Genomic DNA, 23509 nt, shown 5'->3' on the forward strand with positions numbered 1-23509 from the left:
AACTGGATGTTTTAAAACTAAAGCTGTCACTGAAATACTGGCCTTTTGCATTTTCCAGTTTTGAAAGCAAATTTGTGAATTGTGTGTGTGTTTTAAATGTAAAAATGTAAGTTACTGCTGTGCTACACTAATGCATGCTGCGATATACCAAATGTCTGGAATCCTAACTTCCAAATGGCATCCAATCTGAGGAAGTTATGGTCAATTAATCAAGTTTGCTTTTTTAAAGAAATAATGTAAGTTAAACATTAAAAAAATGAATATATCTTATTTAATTAGGATCTTGTGCATCTCTGACTTCCTTAACCCCAACATTGGTGACCGTGCCTTCAGTTGCCTAGGTCCTAAACTCTGGAATTCCTTCCCTAAACCTCGACACCTCGTTCTCCTCCTTCAAGATGCTCCTTAAAACCTACCTCTTTGACCAAGCTTTTGGTTCCCTGTCCTAATGTATCCTCGTTTGGCTCAATGTCAATTCTTTTGTCCGAGCACACTCCTGTGAAGCACCTTGGGACATTTTACTATGTTAAGGCGCTATATAAATGCAAGCTGTTGTTGGGATCAAGACATGGTATTGGTGTAGATCTTTTTAAGAGTTTTTTCTCAAGATAAGACACTGTAGTCCATGCTGCATTATGGGAGCTGTAGACATTTCAATACGGTTCATCATGAGGGAACTAGTTTCAAGACCAGCTTTGTTATAAGTGGTGTGTACTTGTAGAATGGTATGTTACCAACTTTTTCTCTTATTGGCCATTCCCCATGCAACCCTATAGGCAATTAGACGAGGTGTACAATGAATGAGAATAATTAGACAAGGACTAACTCTCCAGTTTTCCATCCTTTCTCTGAGATTATGCCTGGTCTCTGACACCGCTACACAGCAGTGTAATTGGAGCGGAGGTAGAGTGAGACAGGGCACTGGGGGGGTCGGGCAAGGAGGTGAGGTTAAGGGGTAGAGGGAGACACTGGGGAAAAGGGTCGGGGAGGAGGGCTCTGGGGAGTGAGGGAGACTGGGGGATGGGGTCAGAGGCTTTGGAGAGAAAGAGAGAGAGAGTCGGGGCTCATGGTAGTAAGGGAGAGAGGGGGTGTCAGAAATGGGGGCTTGGGGGAGAGAAGGGAAATGGAGGTCGAGGGCTTGGTTAGGGGGACTGGGGGTCGGGCAATGGGAGAGAGGGACTGGGGCTTGGCCAGGGAGAGACAGGGGAATGGGGTGAGTATGAGGTCCAGCATTTCCTGCAGTGCTGGGAGCAATAGCAGCAACATGGTGAGTGGGAGCAGCAGCCAGCCAAGGGGTGAGTGAACCCTGAGGACATTACGGTGGGTAAATAGTGAAAGATTGTTTCCTCTGGTGGGCTAATGGGGAGCAAGAGGACAGAGGCTGAGGATTCTCCCTGGAAGAACCAAGGGGGAAGGGAAAAGGAAAGTTGTTGAACTGAGGGCTATTGGACCATGGAATGCTTCACCACAAGTGGCTTTTGAGGCAGAGACTAGAACATCATTTAAAAGGGAATGTGATAAGTATTTGAAAGTAGGAATATAAAAGGATCTGGGGGGAATGGAGTTACAGAAGAGAGCGCCAGCATAGACATAGGCACTGTGGGGCCGAATGGCCTCCTCCAGTGCTGTAATTTCTATAATTCTATGAGAACTCTCCTTTTATTGACTGTGAGCCCAGAGATTGCTTTAGAAATATTGGTGCTGAGATGTGTTTAGGTTGATGTATCCTGTAAGAAGTGCCCCAAACACCGAGCCCATTGCCCATTGTGCAATCTCTCAGTTTGGTTCAGGTCGGTCTGTACCAGCTGGTTTTGACGTATGAAATCCTAATATAGATCAGCTTTGATTGATGCTCCTAGGCTGTCACCTTCAGACAGAACATGAGTCCAAACCACAGTCCAAGGAGATAGGGAGAGAGATGAGGGCTGTTAAAAGTGGCATCGACTGGGGAACCTGTCCGCACCTTGTGCAATGCAGGGGGATTTCTGGCTATAGTTGCAGGGTGAATATCAGAGGGTCATAGTATTACTACTAGTTACAGGTAGGATATTGAGGCATTACACATATTACTACCAGTTACATATAGACTATCAGTGAATGATTGAATTACTGTTGGTTATGAGGAGAATCTGAGTGCTACCAGTATTACTATTGGCTATCGGTGCAATTTCAGTGAGTTACTATTAGTTACTGGTGGAATCAAAGTTGCTCCCACCTCTGGTTTCCCCTCTGCAAATCCCTCCCCTACATTCGGTTTCCTCTCTTCGCCTGCTCACGATTGCCTGCTGGCTCATGGAACTTTTCGCACAACAGCTGCTGGTGCAAAATCATGAGCAAAGATACTCAACTACATGGGAACTAACCTCTATAAGGTAAAAGCATTTGCAGATGTCGTATGATTAGACATGATGTGATCAAACCTCCAGGAACACCTTCAACAAGAGTTGGCAACCCTACTCCCAGGTCAGGGAGCTCCCTCTTGTAGTGTATGTACCTTTAAGGGGAGTGATATGCTTATCAATTACTTCATAAAAGGTGATGAGTCGAAGAAGAGATGATGAGTCGAAAGAAGAGATGAATAAGGCTTTTATTAGCTAAGAAGAGACCATGCTTCTTCGTGAGTGACTGAACAAGTCTGAACGAAACCCACACAGTGGTGGGTGGAGTCAGCTGAGGCATGCCTCCATACACAGCGCCACCCAGAGGTGGCAATATACAATACAGTGGTTTACCACATTCACCCCTTGTTTAATGTGAAGTCCGGCGGGGTGAAGGGTACTACAAGTTAAGTCTATCAGGAGGCCTTGTCTGACGTCCTGATCGTCGTGGTGGCGGCGGTGGTGTTACAGCATCCGACGTCGGGTCTGGTGTCTGGGTGGTTGGCGAAGATTCCTGGGGCTTTGGCATGCCGTCTGCAAGGGTTGGGTTGGGAGGGGTGGTGGGGGATAACAGTGGTAAGGGGGATAACGGTGGTAAGGGGGATAACGGTGGTAATTCAGGGGTACCCGAGGGTGCGAGATCTCGTATGGAGACCGTGTCCTCCCGCCCGTCTGGGTATGTCACCCAGGCATACTGGGGGTTGGCGTGTAGGAGGTGCACCCGCTCGACCAGGGGGTCCGTTTTATGCGTCCTCACGTGCCTCCGCAGTAGGACGGGCCCAGGAGAAGTCAACCATGCCGGTAGCGAGGTTCCCGATGTAGACTTCCGGGGGAAAACGAACATTTTCTCATGAGGGGTCGCATTAGTGGCAGTACAAAGCAGTGACCGAATGGAGTGGAGCGCTGCAGGGAGGACCTCCTGCCAGCGGGAGGTCGGAAGGCCCTTAGATTTTAGTGCTAAGAGGACTGCCTTCCAAACCGTCGCGTTCTCCCTTTCCACCTGGCCGTTCCCCCGGGGGTTGTAACTGGTGGTCCTGCTCGTGGCGATACCTCTTGTTAGCAGGTACTGCCGAAGTTCGTCGCTCATGAACGATGAGCCCCTGTCGCTATGTATATAGCTGGGGAACCCGAACAGAGCGAAGATGTCATTCAGACACTTGATGACCGTGGTACTGGTCATGTCTGGGCAAGGGATGGCAAAGGGGAAACGGGAGTACTCATCAACTATGTTGAGGAAGTACACATTGCGGTCAGCGGAGGGGAGGGGCCCTTTAAAATCGACGCTCAGGCGTTCGAAGGGGCGGGTGGCCTTGATCAGGCTTGCTCTGTCCGGCCTATAGAAGTGCGGTTTGCACTCGGCGCAGATTTGGCAGCTCTTGGTCATGGTCCTGACCTCCTCGATGGAGTAGGGCAGGTTACGGGATTTGATAAAATGGAAAAACCTGGTGACCCCCGGGTGGCAGAGGTCATTGTGGAGGGACTGCAGCCTATCACTCTGCGCGTTGGCGCATGTACCACGTGATAGGGCATCTGGGGGCTCATTGAGTTTCCCTGGCCGATACAAGATATCATAATTGTAGGTGGAGAGTTCGATTCTCCACCTCAAGATCTTGTCGTTCTTGATTTTACCCCTCTGCTTATTATTAAACATAAAAGCTACTGAACGCTGGTCAGTGAGCAGGGTAAATCGTTTCCCGGCCAGGTAATGCCTCCAGTGACGCACCGCTTCTACAATAGCCTGGGCCTCCTTTTCGACGGAGGAGTGTCTCGTCTCGGGGCCCTGGAGGGTCCTTGAGAAAAAGGCCACGGGTCTGCCCGCCTGGTTAAGGGTCGCGGCTAGGGCGAAGTCGGAGGCATCGCTCTCCACTTGGAAGGGGATGGACTCATCCACCGCGTGCATTGCGGCCTTCGCGATATCGTTCTTGATAAGAGTGAAGGCTGCACACGCCTCTGGTGTCAGGGGGAAGGAGGTGGCTTTGATGAGGGGCCTGGCTTTGTCTGCATAGAGGGGCACCCACTGGGCGTAGTAGGAGAAAAACCCCAGGCATCTCTTCAGTGCTTTTTGGCAGTGGGGAAGGGGTAGCTCCATTAGGGGGCGCATTCTGTCGGGGTCGGGCCCGATGACTCCGTTCTCCACCACGCAGCCGAGGATGGCCAGGCGCTTGGTGTGAAACATACATTTTTCCTTATTGTACGTTAGGTTCAGCCGTTGGGCCGTACGGAGGAAATTTGCTAGATTAACGTCGTGGTCCTGCTGGTCGTGGCCGCAGATGGTGACGTTATCCAAATAGGGGAAGGTTGCCCGCAGCGCGTTCTGGTCAACCATTCGGTCCATCTCCCTTTGGAAGACCGAAACCCCGTTGGTGACGCCGAAGGGGACCCTAAGGAAGTGGTAGAGGCGGCCGTTTGCCTCGAAGGCAGTATACTGGCGGTCCTCATGGCGGATGGGCAGCTGGTGGTACGCTGACTTAAGGTCGATGGTGGAGAATACTTTGTATTGCGCAATCTGATTGACCATATCAGATATGCGAGGGAGGGGGTACGCGTCCAGCTGGGTGTACCGGTTTATGGTTTGGCTGTAGTCGATTACCATGCGGCGTTTTGCAGTGGTTTTAACGACTACAACCTGGGCTCGCCAGGGGCTAGTGCTACCTTCGATAATGCCCTCCTTCAAGAGCCGCTCCACCTCAGAGCTGATAAAAGCTCTGTCCCCGGCACTGTACCGCCTGCTTTTGGTAGCGATGGGTTTACAGTCGCGGGTGAGGTTAGCGAACAGGGGAGGGGGGGGGACTTTTAATGTGGAAAGGCTGCAGGTGGTTTGCAGCGGGCGATTTAAAAGTTGTTGGTTGCAGACTGTGAGTGGGGGGAGGGGTCCACCGTATGCTAGTGTGACACTCTTAAGGTGGCACTGAAAATCCAACCCTAGCAGGACGGCAGCGCAAAGACGGGGCAGGACTAGCAGTTTAAATTTTTTATATTCAGTGCCCCCTACTGACAGGGTCACCACACAGTAGCCGCTGATGTCCATTGACTGGGACTTGGACGCCATAGAAATGCGATGGTGCGTTGGCAGAATCGTGAGGGAGTGGCTACGTACCGTGTCGGGGTGGACGAAACTCTCTGTGCTCCCGCTGTCGATCAGGCAACTGGTGGCGCGGCCGTTTACCGCGATATCCATCATGGAGCTGGATAGATGGTGAGGGAGGGCTTGATCCAGCGTCACGGAGGCCAGTATGTGGCTTAGTGAGTCACTATAGTCATCCGCCGAGACGGTGGTCGGTTCCGGTGACGAAATGGCGGTTGAGTGCGTTGGATACGATGGCGGCGGATGCCATGCGGCCGGGGGTACACAAAATGGCGGATAAGATGGCTGCTCCCACGGCCCGCACGCTGCGCTGCTGGCTGGCTTCCCCTTGCAGGCGTTAGCGTAATGGCCTTTCTTCCCGCAGCCCGAGCAGGTAGCTGTCTTAGCTGGGCAGTGCGCTCTGGGATGTTTTAACTGGCCACAGAAATAGCATTTTTGGGCCTGGTTACTGGGCATCGAAGCAGTTCTTACCGGAGGCTGCTGTCTCGGTTGGGTCGCTGCAGCGGTTGGTGCCGGGGGCGGCGGTCCCGTGTCCCACGGTTTCGATTGCCATGTCTCGGCGCCGTTACGGGGGTATGCCTCGAGGTTTCGGTGGGCCTCCTCTAACGAGAGCGCAAGGGCAATGGCCATCTTCAGGTCGGGTTCCTTGCTTTCTAGCAGTCTCTGCCGGGTGTGGTCTGACTGGAGGCCCCTGACGAAGGCATCACAGGCGAGTCCCTGCGCGTGCTCCACAGCCGTTACCGCTTTACAATCGCAGTCTCTGCAGAGTGCCAGTAGCGCCTGTGCAAATGCCCCTACCGATTCTCCCGGTTGCTGCCTGCAGGATCCCAAGAGGTGTCGGGCGTAAATTGTGTTCACTGGGCGCATATATTGCCCTTTTAGTAGCTCGAGGGCCGCCACGTACGTATTAGAGTCCCGGATTAGCATATATACTTGATGGCTCACCTGGGCGGTCAAAATTTTCAGTTTGTGATCCTCCTCTGTAACCTGTGAGATTGCGAGGAAGGATTCAAAGCAGCTCAGCCAGTGTTCAAACTTGGCTGATGCACCCACATCTTGAGGGTCGAGGTCCAGGCGTGGTGGTCTGAGGGCTCTCAGCAATGTCTGCTGTATCCGTTGCTGTTGTTGCTCCTCAGGTGTCGCCATTTAACTTTTAGCTAATAAAATTGATACGCTTATCAATTACTTCATAAAAGGTGATGAGTCGAAGAAGAGATGATGAGTCGAAAGAAGAGATGAATAAGGCTTTTATTAGCTAAGAAGAGACCATGCTTCTTCGTGAGTGACTGAACAAGTCTGAACGAAACCCACACAGTGGTGGGTGGAGTCAGCTGAGGCATGCCTCCATACACAGCGCCACCCAGAGGTGGCAATATACAATACAGTGGTTTACCACAGGGAGAACTACTTTTTACAGCTCCTGTATACTGTAGTACCGGCAGTGACCACACCTGTATATAACCCTGAGTAGGGATCTGTACTGTTTAGTTTTAGAGCAACCCTTATCCAGTAAACACTTGTTGATTGTTCCTCTGCAGTCTCTGTCGATTATTTGAAGGACCACTACTTAAAGATTCACGGATTTAACATTGGCGACGAGGTGATTCGAACTGACCTGCAACTCTGAAGAAGGAGGCCGATTCCACCAGTGCGGGCGTCGACCATCCAGGAAGGACTTGAGCATCGCAGAGGAGGCTGTACAGAGCTGGGCTTGGTCCTCCAGTTGCGACGATCCAGCGCAGCGGGCTGGCAGCAGGTACGGCGCAGACCCTTCCCGGGCAGCGGCGGCGGGAGCCGACCGACGGCACAGAAAAAGGGCGAGCAGCGTCGACGGGTAAGAGAGAGGGTAAAGCGCACAGGGTGCAGCCGGGGTTGAAGACGGAGCGGCGTCAACGAGAGAGGGTGAAGCGTGCAGGGCGCAGCCGGGGTTGAAGACCGAGCGGCGTCAACAAGAGAAGCGCGCAGGAAAACGCGCAGAGCATGGCCGGTGTTCAAGGGCTGAGCAGCGTCCATGGGGGAAGAAAAGAAAGCGCGGGAGACGTCATTTGGGCCGCAGCGGAGAAGAAAGGGAAGTGCGGGAGACGCCATTTTGAGCCAGCGGAGAAGAAGGGAGAGTGCGGGAGACGCCATTTTGAGCCACAGCGGAGAAGAAGGGAGAGCGCGGGAGACGCCATTTTTAAGCCAGTCTAACCACACCCAAGGATGCAGAAGAGTGGCAGGGTCACAGCGTTCGACAATGAAGTCGAAGATTGGGCGACATATGTAAGAATATAAGAACATAAGAAATAGGAGCAGGAGTAGGCCAATCGGCCCCTCGAGCCTGCTCCGCCATTCAATAAGATCATGGCTGATCTGATCCTAACCGCCAATCCACTATCACAGAACCATCTCCTGAATCTAACAGAATTAGACACATGAAATAGGAGCAGGATCAGGCTACACGGCCCCTGGGCCCGCTCCGCTACCCACAGGGCCATGACCGATCCGAACCTAGACTCATGTCCAAATTCCTGCCCGCTCCCCATAACCCTTAATTCCCTTTACTTCTAGGAAACTGTCTATTTCTGTTTTAAATTTATGTAATGATGTAGCTTCTACAGCTTTTTGGGGCAGCATATTCCATGGACCTACCACCCTCTGAGTGAAGTAGTTCCTCCTCATCTCAGTTTTGAAAGGGCAGCCCCTTAGTCTAAGACTATGCCCCCTCGTTCTAGTTTCACCCATCATCGGGAACATCCTCCCCGCATCCACCCGATCCAACCCCTTCACAATCTTATATGTTTCAATAAGATCGCCTCTCATTCTTCTGAACTCCAATGAGTAGAGTCCCAATCTACTCAACCTCCCCTCATATGTCCATCCCCTCATCCCCGGGATTAACCGAGTGAACCTTCTTTGTACTGACTCGAGAGCAAGTATGTCCTTTCTTAAGTATGGACACCAAAACTGTACGCAGTATTCCAGGTGCGGTCTCACCAATACCTTGTACAACTGAAGCAATACTTCCCTATTTTTATATTCTATCCCCCTAGCAATGAAAGCCAACATTCCATTGGCCTTCTTAATCACTTGCTGCACCTGCATACTAACCTTTTGAGTTTCGTGCACCAGGGCCCCCAGATCCCTTTGTACTTCAGTACTTTCCAGTTTCTTGCCATTAAGATAATAACTTGCTCTACGATTTTTCCTGCCAAAGTGCATAACCTCACACTTTCCAGTATTGTATTCCATCTGCCAAATCTCTGCCCACTTACTTAGCCTGTCTATGTCCCCTTGCAGGTTTTTTATGTCCTCCTCACTCACTACTTTCCCTCCCATCTTAGTATCATCTGCAAACTTTGATATGTTACACTCGGTCCCCTCCTCCAAATCGTTAATATAGATTGTAAAGAGTTGGGGACCCAGCACTGACCCCTGCGGAACACCACTAGTTACTGATTGCCAGTCTGAGAATGAACCATTTATCCCAACTCTCTGCCTTCTGTTAGATAGCCAATCCTCTATCCATGCCAGAATATTACCCCCAATCCCGTGATTTTTTATCTTAAGCAATAATCTTTTGTGTGGCACCTTGTCAAATGCCTTTTGGAAGCCTAGAATGCATAGAAGTATACTGCAAGGCGAATGAAGTGTCAGATGCCAGGAAAGCACTGGTATTGTTGAATTCCATGGGTGCAAAAACGTACGGCTTACTGCGAAACCTAGTCACCCCAGAGAAGCCAGTGGAAAAGGATTTTGAAAGCATAGTGGCAATCCTACAGGACCACTTAAACCCCACACCGCTGCTGATAGCAGAAAGATTTAAGTTTCACAAAAGGAACCAGCATAAAGACGAAAGTAATGCTGAGTATTTAACGGAATTGCGTAAGCTATCGAAACACTGCCAGTTTGGAACGGGACTAGCAGATACTTTAAGGGACAAGTTTGTGTGTGGGCTTCAAAGTGAAGGAACCCAGAAACGGCTTCTATCAGAAAAGGATCTTACGCTGGACAAGGCTTTCAACATGGCAGTATCACACGAAGCAGTGGCACGGGGCGCTGCAGAGATACAATGGAGACCGCAAGAATATGGCACAAATGAAATGTCATATGGAGCAGTGAAGTGTTATCGCTGCGGCAGAACAACACACGACCATAAGGATTGTTGGTTCAAGGACCAAGTGTGCAGACAGTGTGGAAAAGTAGGACACATAATAAGAGTCTGCAGGTCAGGAAAGCAAACCAGCAGCAAGAAACCTCCACAGGAGAAGTACAAAAAGGTACATAAGGTGACGGAGAGTAGTTCAGACGAACAGAAAAGTGATACAGACTCCGGAAGCAAGGAGCTGGGTTGTCTGAAACTACATAATGTAACCAAAATGGAGGATCACCAAACTATCTGGGTCACGCTCAAGATAGACGGGGTCCAAGTGAAAATGGAATTGGACACAGGATCAGCCCTAACAGTCATAAACCGAAGGGACTACAAGCGGCTATTCTCACATATACCATTGAGAGATACAGAGATTGTCTTGAAGACGTACACGGGGCAAAAAGTCTACCCCAAAGGAAAAATAAGGGTGAACGTGATATACAACGGCAAGGAAACACCAAAAATGGACTTATATGTATTGCCAGATGGAGGACCACCACTACTAGGACGTGAATGGATCCGGAAGATACAGTTAGATTGGCATGCCATACAAGCACTGACAGTAGATGCCAAAAAGGATGACGACGTCACACCTGGACGACTGTCAAAAATGCTAACTGATGCACAAGAAGTGTTCCAAGAGGGACTCGGAACACTAAAAGGCATAACAGCGATGATCAAAATAGAGGAAAATGCAAGCCCAAAGTTTTTTAAGGCCAGACCGGTGCCTTATGCGATCCACCCAGCCGTCGAAGCAGAGCTGGAGGGTTTGGAACGTTCTGGAGTACTGTCCAAAGTGGACTGGAGCGAGTGGGCTACACCCATCGTTCCTGTAATGAAGAGGTCATTGAGTAATACACCTGGGGAACCAAAGAAGATTCGCATCTGTGGGGACTTTAAGGTGACAGTGAACCCAGTCCTTCACACGGTACAATATCCGCTTCCGAGGATTGAAGATATTTTCGCCTCGCTATCTGGAGGAAAATGCTTCACTAAGATTGATCTGGCCCAGGCGTACCTGCAAATGGAGGTAGAAGAAGCCTCGAAACAGTACCTCACGATCAACACTCATAAAGGTCTCTACCAATACAACCGGCTGGTGTTTGGGGTAGCATCAGCTCCGGCTATTTGGCAAAGGGCAATGGATCAAGTCCTGCAAGGGATTCCAGGGACCCAGTGTTATTTGGACGACATCCTGGTCACGGGCGAAAATGACAGTGATCACCTCGCCAACCTGGAGCAGGTGCTCACTAGATTGAAGGAATATGGGCTCCGAGCTAATCGCCACAAATGCGAGTTTTTCCAGAAGCAGATCTCGTATTGTGGCCACGTTATTGATGAAGAGGGGTTACATAAGTCCCCTGAAAAGATTGAGGCAGTAGTCAAGGCTCCAGCACCGGAAAATGTGTCACAACTGAGGTTGTTCCTCGGGCTGGTGAACTACTACCATAAGTTCTTGTCGAATTTGTCTACAGTACTACACCCACTGAACACCCTACTGCAAACGGGGGTACCATGGAAGTGGAATGACGAATGTAAACGAGCTTTCCAGAAGTGCAAAGAATTGATCACATCAAAAGAGGTGTTGGCTCATTTCAACCCAGCACTACCAATTCGGTTGGCGTGTGATGCATCACCCTATGGTATTGGAGCGGTGCTGTCGCACAAATTCCCGGACGGCTTGGAGAGGCCAGTAGCCTTTGCGTCTCGGTCACTAACCTCAGCCGAGCGTAACTACGCCCAGATTGACAGGGAGGCCCTCAGCCTAGTGTGGGGAGTGAAAAAGTTCAACTACTATCTGCACGGGCAGAAGTTCACCTTGCTGACTGACCACCAACCACTTGTCTCCATCTTTAATCCAAAGAAGGGCGTTCCGGTGATGACTGCGCAACGGCTACAAAGATGGTCACTTTTTCTAGGGGCGAACCATTATGAAATAGAGTATAAGGGCACGAAACAGCATGGAAACGCTGATGGGCTATCACGCCTACCACTGCCTACTGCGGAGGAAGCACCAGCAGTGGACCCTGTCGAAATATTTTATTCGACTATAATTGAACGCTTGCCAGTAACTAACGCGGATATAGAGAAGGAGACCCGAAATGACCCGACACTGTCTCGGGTATATGATTTGATGGTGAAGGGATGGCCAACACATGGCGACTCACTGTTGCCAGCATTCTCATCCAGAAGAGAACAGCTGTCAGTATGCCAGGGGACCTTGATGTGTGGATCCCGAGTGGTAATTCCACCCAAGTTAAGGGAGAGAGTGCTCAATGAGCTTCACGAAGGCCATCTGGGAGGGGTGAAAATGAAAAACCTTGCTAGGGCTTATGTGCGGTGGCCGGGGATCGATCAGCAAATCGAGGACCTGACAAAGAGCTGCTCAGGATGCCAGAAAGTCCAAAATGCACCACCACATGCCCCTCTACACCCATGGGAGTGGCCCTCCTCTCCATGGCAATGGGTGCATATTGATTTTGCTGGTCCATTCATGGACTCAATGTTCTTAATAGCCGTGGATGCGCACTCGAAATGGCCTGAGGTGATCAAAATGTCCTCCACCACCACGGAGAAAACTATTGCAGTCCTACGGACCATATTTGCCAGGAACGGCTTGCCAGAGCAGATTTGCTCTGATAACGGACCACAGTTTGTGTCCGAAGAGTTTTGGAAATTTATGAGAAGGAATGGGGTAAGGCATTACACATCCGCCCCGTATCATCCAGTCACAAATGAATTGGCTGAGAGGTTCGTACAAACATTTAAAAAGGCAGTAAGGGCCATGTGCGATGACGACATTCCACTGCAGCATAAGGTGGACAATTTCCTGTTAGCCTACAGAAATGCGACACATGCAGTTACCAACCAGACCCCGGCCATGATGTTCTTTAACCGAAGGTTGAGATCTCGTCTGGATTTGCTCAGACCAAATGTACGAAGAAATGTTGAGAATAAGCAATTCCAGCACATCAATGAGAAGCCGACAAGGAGCTTCAATGTAGGGCAACCAGTCTTGGCCCGCGACTACCGAACAGAGAAATGGCAACCAGGAACGATATGCACATGGCAGGGGCCACTAATGGACACAGTGGAGGTTGGGGAGAATATTGTGAGATGCCATGTCGACCAGATCCTAGCATCACAGGAACGAGTCAACCCCATGTCTCACGTACCTGGTAATGAACCCAACATACCGGTAGCATCTACCCCAGAAACAGTAGTATTGGAAGCTGATGAACCAACCGACGACAGGGGGCCAGAATCACCTCCGCACCAAGAGCAAGACACTCAGGAAAGGCGCTATCCAGAAAGGATCAGGAAGCCGCCCCAAAGACTAAATTTATAAATGGACTATTTTCAGTTAATGTTGCATGTTAAAAGTGTTAATTGTTAAATGAATGTTATGGTACTGTTAATCTAAAAGGGGAGGAATTGTAGTGTGTGTACCTTTAAGGGGAGGACTACTTTTTACAGCTCCTGTATACTGTAGTACCGGCAGTGACCACACCTGTATATAACCCTGAGTAGGGATCTGTACTGTTTAGTTTTAGAGCAACCCTCATCCAGTAAACACCTGTTGATTGTTCCTCTGCAGTCTCTGTCGATTATTTGAAGGACCACTACTTAAAGATTCACGGATTTAACACCTCTAATCTGCCCCAACAATGTCCCTCAGCCTCAATCTCAGAAGAGCACCCTGCCACTTGACTGGTGCAACATTTTTCTATTTCTATGCACCAGACATCCTGTAGCCTCTTTGCACGAAATTGCAAATTTGTGCCAAATTAGGGACAGTTTTATGCTGTAGGCTCATGCTCACTAGGAAATGGATTGAGATTGCCCAAACTCTTTTATAGGACCTTTACAGCCTGCAGACAAAGTAGACAGAGTTGACACGAGTGAAGTCCCTTTGAATCCAGTCACAACACACAAGGAGTTTAAAAGTCAACTACAGATAAATTGCATGTCAACCAAACTAAGTTGATATCAACTTTTGGCCAGTTGTCTCTAAGGTTATTGGCTTGAGAATGGAACCCAGCCGCGTAATTCAAGCTTAAACAGTGCTGTGCCATTGGTTCAGTTATGCATCTCACTGACAGTTCCTTTGTGAATTGAATTGTCAGTTTTTTTAAATCCAAGGCAACTGTTTCAGGGATATTTATGTAATTTGAATTATTCAAATAAGAAAAGACTGGTTTGGAACTTTAAAGAGCTGGGCCAGACCAGCGTAGCTCTTACAGTGGTGAGAAATTTAAGAATAATAGAACCTTACCTATAACCAATTGTCCTCAATGCCCAACTAACAACAACAACAACTTGTATTTATACAGTGCCTTTGATCGAGTGTGGCATCAAGGAGCCCTAGCAAAACTGAAGTCAATGGGAATCAAGGGGAAAACTCTCCATTGGTTGGAATCATACCTAGCACAAAGGAAGTTGGCTGTGGTTGTTGGAGGTCATTCATCTCAATCACATGACATCACTGCAGGAGTTCCACAGGGCAGTGTCCTAGGCCCAACCATCTTCAGCTGTTTCATCAATGACCTTCCCTCCATCATAAGGTCAGAAGTGGGGATGTTCGCTGATGATTGCACACTGTTCAGCACCATTCGAGACTCGTCAGATACTGACGCAGTCTGTGTCCATATGCAGCAAGACCTGGACAACATTCAGACTTGGGCTGACAAGTGGCAAGTAACATTCGCACCACAAGTGCCAGGCAATGACCATCTCCAACAAGCGAGACTCTAACCATCTCCCCTTGACATTTGCTGAATCCCCCACTATCAACATCCTGGGGGTTACCATTGATCAGAAACTGAACTGGACCAGCCATATAAATACTGTGGCTACAAGAGCAGGCCAGAGGCTGGGAATTCTGCGGCGAGTGTCTCACCTCCTGACTCCCCAAAGCCTTTCCACCATCTACAAGGCACAAGTCAGGAGTGTGATGGAATACTCTCCACTTGCCTGGATGAGTGCAGCTCCAACAACACTCAAGAAGCTCGACACCATTCAGGATAAAGCAGCCCGCTTGATTGGCACTCCATCCACCACCTTCAACATTCACTCCCTCCACCACCGGCACACTGTGGCTGCAGTGTGTACCATCTACAAGATGCACTGCAGCAACTCGCCAAAGCTCCTTCAACAGCACTTTCCAAACCCGCGACCTCTACCACTTAGAAGGACAAGGGCAGCAGACGCATGGGAACATCACCACCTACAAGTTCCCCTCCAAGCCACACACCATCCTGACTTGGACCTGTATCGCCGTTCCTTCACTGTCGCTGGGCCAAAATCCTGGAACTCCCTTCCTAACAGCATTGTGGGTGTACCTACACCATATGGACTGCAGCGGTTCAAGAAGGCGGCTCACCACCATCTTCTCAAGGGCAATTAGGGATGGGCACTAAATGCAGGCCTAGCCAGCGACGCCCACATCCCATCAATTAATTTTTAAAAAACATCCCAAGGCACTTCACAGGAGTGCTATCAAACAAAATTTGACACCGAGCCAATTAGGGAGATATTAGGGCAGATTCGTCAAAGAGTTAGGTTTTAAGGAGTGGCTTAAAGGAGGAAAGAGTGGTAGAGAGGCAGAGAGGTTTAGGGAGGCAATTCCAGAGCTTAGGGCCAGGCAGCTGAAGGCACATCCACCAGTGGTGGAGCGATTAATATCAGGGATGCTCCAGAGGCCAGAATTGGAAGAGCGCAGGTATCTCAGAGGGTTGTAGGGCTGGAGGGGATTACAGAGATAAGATGGGGCAAGGCCATGGAGCGATTTGAAAACAAGGATGAGAATTTTAAAATCAAGGCTTTGCTTAACTGGGAGTCAATGTAGGTCAGCGAGCACAGGGGTGATGGATGAACGGGACTTGCTGCGAGTTAGCACACGGACAACTAACTATTTTAGGTTCCTGCCATTTTGTCTCTTTTTCTCCCCTCCCAATTTTTACTTCTCTCTTGAAGGCACTGACTCTTTTTCATGTAGGATTATTCCTTGGACACCAGCAGCTGTCTGTTAATTCATCCAAGTGTCTATCCTTCATCTGTCAACATAAGAACATAAGAAATAGGAGCAGGAGTAGGCCAATCGGCCCCTCGAGCATGCTCCGCCATTCAATAAGATCATGGCTGATCTGATCCTAACCGCCAATCCACTATCACAGAACCATCTCCTGAATCTAACAGAATTAGACACACGAAATAGGAGCAGGATCAGGCTACACGGCCCCTGGGCCCGCTCCGCTACCCACAGGGCCATGACCGATCCGAACCTAGACTCATGTCCAAATTCCTGCCCACTCCCCATAACCCTTAATTCCCTTTACTTCTAGGAAACTGTCTATTTCTGTTTTAAATTTATGTAATGATGTAGCTTCTACAGCTTTTTGGGGTAGCATATTCCATGGACCTACCACCCTCTGAGTGAAGTAGTTCCTCCTCATCTCAGTTTTGAAAGAGCAGCCCCTTATTCTAAGACTATGCCGCCTAGTTCTAGTTTCACCCATCATCGGGAACATCCTCCCCGCATCCACCCGATCCAACCCCTTCACGATCTTATATGTTTCAATAAGATCGCCTCTCATTCTTCTGAACTCCAATGAGTAGAGTCCCAATCTACTCAACCTCCCCTCATATGTCCATCCCCTCATCCCCGGGATTAACCGAGTGAACCTTCTTTGTACTGACTCGAGAGCAAGTATGTCCTTTCTTAAGTATGGACACCAAAACTGTACGCAGTATTCCAGGTGCGGTCTCACCAATACCTTGTACAACTGAAGCAATACCTCCCTATTTTTATATTCTATCCCCCTAGCAATGAAAGCCAACATTCCATTGGCCTTCTTAATCACTTGCTGCACCTGCATACTAACCTTTTGAGTTTCGTGCACCAGGACCCCCAGATCCCTTTGTACTTCAGTACTTTCCAGTTTCTTGCCATTAAGATAATAACTTGCTCTACGATTTTTCCTGCCAAAGTGCATAACCTCACACTTTCCAGTATTGTATTCCATCTGCCAAATCTCTGCCCACTTACTTAGCCTGTCTATGTCCCCTTGCAGGTTTTTTATGTCCTCCTCACTCACTACTTTCCCTCCCATCTTAGTATCATCTGCAAACTTTGATATGTTACACTCGGTCCCCTCCTACAAATCGTTAATATAGATTGTAAAGAGTTGGGGACCCAGCACTGACCCCTGCGGAACACCACTAGTTACTGATTGCCAGTCTGAGAATGAACATAAACAGCGTATAAAAAGATTCATTCGAAATAATTTAATATAGAGATTGTGAACATTTGTTTTCTTTTCAACAAGTTAGATAGCATGCAGGTGTTAACTGTTATTTATTCTCTTGTTCACCTATTGTTAAATAAATTCACTTGATAGTTGAAGTCTAAAACAAGGTCTGATGTTGTGTTGCTCTGCTGCTCTTTGTAGATGAGAGAAAAGTCTTGTGGAGGCACAGGATAATTCCAGTAGCTAAATTAATTATTAGAACCATTTATTGTTTATTCTTCTGGGCCCATTATTAAAAGCTTACATAAGTATCAGTGAAGATACTCTCAAGGCCATCGGGAGTCAGGAATTGCCTACAAGAATGATCTAAAATACAGAAACTGTGGTGTATGTAACCGTTCCACCTTTAAGAGAACTATTTTAAGAGTTGCACTACTTTATCTTGGCTGCTGTATACTGTAATACCGGTGGTGACCACACCGGTATATAAGTGCTGTGTAATGATTTATTGGGCAGTTCAGCCCGGACCTTCGACTAGTAAAGACCTGTTAAAAGTTACTCTTGTGGTCTGTGTAGTAATTCTCATTATAACACACAGACTTAACAGTGGCAACGAGTACGATCTTACCCTGCGGCAGAGATACATTCCAAGGCAGTTTAACGGGCGTCGAGAGGAGGCATCCGCCCTCATCATTCTGCTGAGAAAAGACTCGGGGTTTGCAGAGCAAAGGAAGAATTCTGACACGAAGCCTTCCATCAACAACAGGCAGTGATCATCCCTTCTATCACGGTGGTGGGTAAGCCGATCAGCGACGAGCTGCAAGTCGGCCACGTTGGCGTGAAGTAGGGGAGGGAAAAACGAGGATATAAGGGCGGAGAGCTCGACCGCGACCGGTGAAAAAGGCCGGGCAGCTACCGAGGCCGCGAGGCGCAGCGACCGGGTCAGCGTAAGGCGCGGGAGAATTTTTTTTAAAAAAAACCGCGGAGAACTCAGCCGCAGCCGGGGGGAAAGGACCGGACTGCAAGAGGGGCTGGGAGGCACGATTTGAAAACCGCTGGGGAGGGCGAACGCAGCAATACGGCAATCGCCATTACAGCCAGCGGGGGAGAAAGGCAAACGCGGGAAGCCGCCATTTTCATAGGCGGGGGAAGAAGACAAGCGCGGGAAACCGCCATTTTGAAAAAAAAATAAAAGAAAAATTTCTTTTTGTTTCTCAAGAAGATTGCGAGGATGCCTAAGCGTGGTAACATCAACGATTTCGATCCCGATGTTGAAGATTGGGCCACGTATGTAGAACGCATAGAGATATATTGTAAGGCAAATAAAATATCAGATGAAGATAAAGCACTAACCTTACTAAACTCAATGGGTGCGAAGACATACGGGCTATTGAAGCATCTTCTATCACCAGCTAAACCGGCGGATCAGACTTTCGCTAAAATTGTTGCTGTCCTGAAAAATCATTTGAACCCCACACCGCTGATGTTAGCGGAACGATTTAAATTTTATGCGAGAACGCAACTGAAAGAGGAAAGCAACGCGGAGTATTTAATTGAACTGCATAAGCTAGTGAAATACTGTCAGTTTGGGGAAAGTCTGACAGAGGCACTGAGAGACAAATTCGTGTGTGGATTGTCGAAAGAAGGAACACAAAAGCGGCTGCTTGAAGAGAATGATCTTACACTTGATAAGGCTGTCACTATTGCAGCATCGCACGAAGCTGCAGCGAGAGGCACTGCGGAAATGCAGCTGAAGGCAGCGGTACTCAGCGTAGATCAAATGGCTTTGGGTACAACGAAATGTTATCGTCGTGGAAAGACAACACACGATCAGAACCAATGCTGGTTTAAAAACCAGGAATGTAGAAAATGTGGCAAGCTTGGTCACATAGCTAAAGTATGCCGGTCAGGAAAGAAGACCAGCAACAAAAAGTCACCGCAGGAAAAGTGCAGAAAGGTACATAAGGTGGCTGAGAAGAGTTCGGATGAACAGAATTCGGATTCAGACTCCAACAGCAAGGAACTGGGTAGTCTGAGAATTCACAATGTGAGTAAGGAAGCTGACCTACAAACTATTTGGGTCACACTGCAGATAGCAGGAGTCCAAGTGAAGATGGAATTGGACACCGGATCGGCGTTGACGGTCATGAATAAGCAAGATTACAAAAAGTTATTCAAACATATTCCCCTACGGGATAGGGAGATAGTATTGCAGACATACACGGGGCAAAGAGTATACCCCATCGGAAAGATAAAAGTCAAGGTGGTACACAAGGGCAAAGAACACCAAGGAATGGACTTATATGTACTACCTGAGGGAGGTCCACCACTTCTGGGACGGGAGTGGATCAGGAAAATAAATATGGACTGGCACTCCCTAAACGCAATAACGGTAGATTCCGGAAAAAAAAAGATGTCAAACCTGAACGATTGTCCAGAATATTGGATGAGGCTAAAGAGGTGTTCCAACAGGGACTGGGAACACTGAGAGGAATTAAGGCAAAAATCAAGATTGCAGAACATGCAAACCCAAAATTTTTCAAAGCCAGACCGGTACCTTATGCGATACGACCCGCTGTGGAAGCTGAGCTGGAAGGGCTAGAACGTTCAGGAGTACTGTCTAAGGTGGACTGGCGTGAGTGGGCCACGCCCATTGTTCCCGTCATGAAGCGTTCATCGAGTAACAAGCCAGGGGAACCGGGGAAGGTCCGCATCTGTGGAGACTTCAAGATCACAGTTAATCCGGTGCTTCACACGGTGCAATATCCGCTTCTGCGGATTGAGGATATCTTTGCTTCATTGTCTGGCGGGAAACGCTTCACCAAGATAGATCTGGCGCAAGCGTACTTACAGATGGAAGTTGAGGAAGAGTCGCGCCAGTATCTCACAATCAACACGCACAGAGGCTTGTATCGATATAATAGACTGGTTTTTGGAGTGGCTTCGGCTCCAGCAATTTGGCAGAGGGCCATGGAGCAGGTATTACAGGGAATTCCAAGCACTCAATGTTACTTGGATGATATCCTGATTACAGGAGATGACGATGAGGAACACCTTGCAAATTTGAAACTGATGCTCACCAGGTTGAAGGAATATGGCCTTCGAGTTAATCGCCAGAAATGTGAGTTCTTTCAGAAACGGATCTCGTACTGTGGTCATGTCATTGACCAGGAGGGGCTGCACAAGTCACCTGACAAGATCGAAGCTGTTGTGAAGGCTCCCGCTCCGGAAAATGTATCCCAGTTGAGGTCGTTCCTAGGGTTGATTAACTATTACCATAAGTTTCTGCCAAATCTATCCACGGTGCTGCACCCGCTGAATGCTCATTTGCAGAAAGAAGTACCATGGAAGTGGAGCGAGGACTGTAAGAAGGCCTTTCGCAAAAGCAAGGCATTGATCACCTCAGAGGAAGTGTTGGCTCACTTCAACCCAACGCTACCTATTCGTTTAGCTTGTGATGCTTCTCCTTATGGTATTGGAGCAGTACTCTCACACAAGTTGCCAAATGGCTCGGAAAGGCCAGTCGCATTTGCATCCAGATCATTGACCTCCACTGAGCGCAACTATGCTCAGATAGATAGGGAGGCTCTCAGCCTGGTGTGGGGAGTAAAGAAGTTTAATCATTACCTGCAGGGCCAGAAGTTTACACTGCTGACAGACCACCAACCGTTGGTATCCATATTCAACCCTAAAAAGGGCGTTTCCATTATGACAGCGCAAAGGCTACAGAGGTGGTCCCTTTTCCTAGGGGCACACCAATATGACATAGAATACAAAGGATCAAAACAGCATGGGAATGCTGACGGTTTATTGCGCCTACCGTTGCCAACGGTAGAAGAGGCGCCTACAGTGGACCCAGTGGAGATGTTCCACTCAACCATAGTGGAATGTCTACCAGTAACAAATTCTACGATCGAAAAGGAAACAAGAAATGACCCGACTCTCTCACGAGTCTACGATTTAACGGTGAAGGGATGGCCAGCACATGGTGAACCACTGTTGCCAGCATTTTCGCAAAGAAGAGAACAGCTGTCAGTGTGCCGAGGAACTTTGATGTGTGGATCCAGAGTGGTGATTCCACCCAAACTCCAGCATAAAGTGCTAAAGGAGCTTCACGAGAGGCATCTGGGTGGAGTGAAAATGAAGAACCTAGCCAGAGCGTTTGCGTGGTGGCCAGGTATCGATGGAGACATCGAAGAAATGACCAAGAGCTGTCTAGGATGCCAGAAGGTCCAAAACGCCCCACCACAGGCTCCTCTACATCCATGGGAGTGGCCCTCATCTCCATGGCAAAGGGTACATATCGACTTTGCTGGTCCATTTATGGACTCAATGTTCTTAATCGCGGTGGATGCACACTCCAAGTGGCCGGAGGTAATAAAGATGTCCTCCACCACCACGGAAAAAACCATCACAGTATTAAGGACCATATTTGCCAGGAATGGGCTGCCGGAACAGATCTGTTCTGATAATGGACCGCAATTTGTGTCCGAAAAATTCAGGAAGTCCTTAAAAAACAATGGGGTTAAGCACTACACGTCCGCCCCATACCATCCCGCCACCAATGGATTAGCTGAAAGGTTTGTCCAGACCTTCAAGAAGGCCATAAAGGCCATGGGTAAGGAAGACATAAATCTACAACATAAGGTAGACAACTTCTTGTTGGCGTACAGGAATGCAACACATGCGGTTACAAACCAAACTCCCGCCATGATGTTTTTCAATAGAAGACTAAGATGCCGGCTGGATTTGATCAAGCCAAACATCAGAAGGGACGTAGAGAACCGACAATTTCAAGGCATGAATGAAAGGCCAACTAGAACCTTCCAGATAGGTCAACAAGTTGTGGCCCGGGACTACCGTACCGAGAAATGGCAGCCTGGAACTATTTGCACACGACTAGGACCACTGATGTATACCGTGGACATTGGTGAAAGCATAATAAGGCGCCATGTTGACCAGATCATAGAGTCATCCGAAAAGGGACAACCTACTCCACAACTCTATACGCCTAATGATGAAGCAGAGATACCCATAGGATCTACCTCCGATCCGGTGATACTGGAATCAGATGAACCCGACACTGGCATTCAAGCCGAATCGACCTTGCCAAAAGAACCTACTACACCACCGAAAACTACTACACCACCGAGGCGTTATCCGGACCGAGTCAGGAGGCCTCCGGAGAGACTGAATCTGTGAACTGTTTTTACATGAAGTTGTGTATATATGTTATTATGTTATGTTAATGGGGAATATATACTGTTAAGCTAAAAAGGGAGGATTGTGGTGTATGTAACCGTTCCACCTTTAAGAGAACTATTTTAAGAGTTGCACTACTTTATCTTGGCTGCTGTATACTGTAATACCGGTGGTGACCACACCGGTATATAAGTGCTGTGTAATGATTTATTGGGCAGTTCAGCCCGGACCTTCGGCTAGTAAAGACCTGTTAAAAGTTACTCTTGTGGTCTGTGTAGTAATTCTCATTATAACACACAGACTTAACAGAAACCAAAAAATCTAGGGCAAGGTAAGTATAAAAAATCAAAAACATAACAGACACTTTCATCCTATCAGCCTGGGTTGGATTTGAACACAGGTCAGAGAGTTAAAAGGCCAGTGGAATAACTATTTCCATTTTCCCCAGATGTTGCCCTTTAAATCAAACCTGGATTTAAATGCTCAGATTTTGTAAATCCTGATGATTTATTTTCTTTGAGAAACTATGGTGACAGGCCAAGACTTTTAGCACAGAACACCACCAAGTTTGAAAAGAGTGAATGAAATAATAAATTAAATCAGGAAATAGCGACTCGATGATGCTGAGCTTGGTTTTTAAAAACCAAAGGAGGAAGGGAAAGACTGAGGCAGATAAGGAGTTTCACAGCTCTGAGTTACTTTCAAAGAATTAGAGTAGAAGATGGTGTCATAACAACAACAATTTGCTTTTATGTAGCACCTTTAACAAATTAAAACATCCCAAGGTGCTTCACAGAAATGTGAGGAAAAAATTGGATCCCGAGTCAAAGAAGAGATTAGGAAGAATGATCAAAAGCTTGGTCAAAGAGGAAGATCTTAAAGAACAAAAGGGAGGCAGAGAGAGTCTGGGGTTTAGGAAGTCATGGCTGTCAATGTTGAGGCGAAGGAAGGGCGCAAAGCCATGGAGGGACTTAAACTCAAGGAGGAGAATTTTTAATTTGAGGCACCGGTGAACTAGGTGTCAACATAGGTCAGGAAGGACAAGGATGACAGGGAACTGGGTGTGAGATAGGTTACAAGTAGCAGAATTTTGGATAAGTCGTGATTTCAACAGTGTGAGGATGTTGAGAGGAGTAAGAGTGTATAGGACAACCTGTTTACAGTTTTGGGAGAAAAATTCAGAGGAGTAATGACCATTGAGGTATCAATAAAATAGACAAGGAAGGTTGAGAGAAATTGGGGACTGGAAGTGAAAGAGGGATTATGTAATTAACATTATGACTTTCAATGGTTTTAGTAATTTTCTTCTTACCCCTGTTGAATGTAGTGATTCGTACCAGCTCCACAAGCACAGACCCATACCTCACCCAGGTGGCTATTCTCCAGCTACGAGCAGTCGGTCCATGAAAAGAATGAGTCACTGTTTGAAAGACTGTGATGTAATCACTGCAAGTTTAGTGAC

Source organism: Somniosus microcephalus, chromosome 8, assembly GCF_052327205.1.
Source record: "Somniosus microcephalus isolate GS21.2 chromosome 8, FLI_Smic_1.0, whole genome shotgun sequence".
In the NCBI taxonomy this organism is placed as follows: domain Eukaryota; kingdom Metazoa; phylum Chordata; class Chondrichthyes; order Squaliformes; family Somniosidae; genus Somniosus; species Somniosus microcephalus.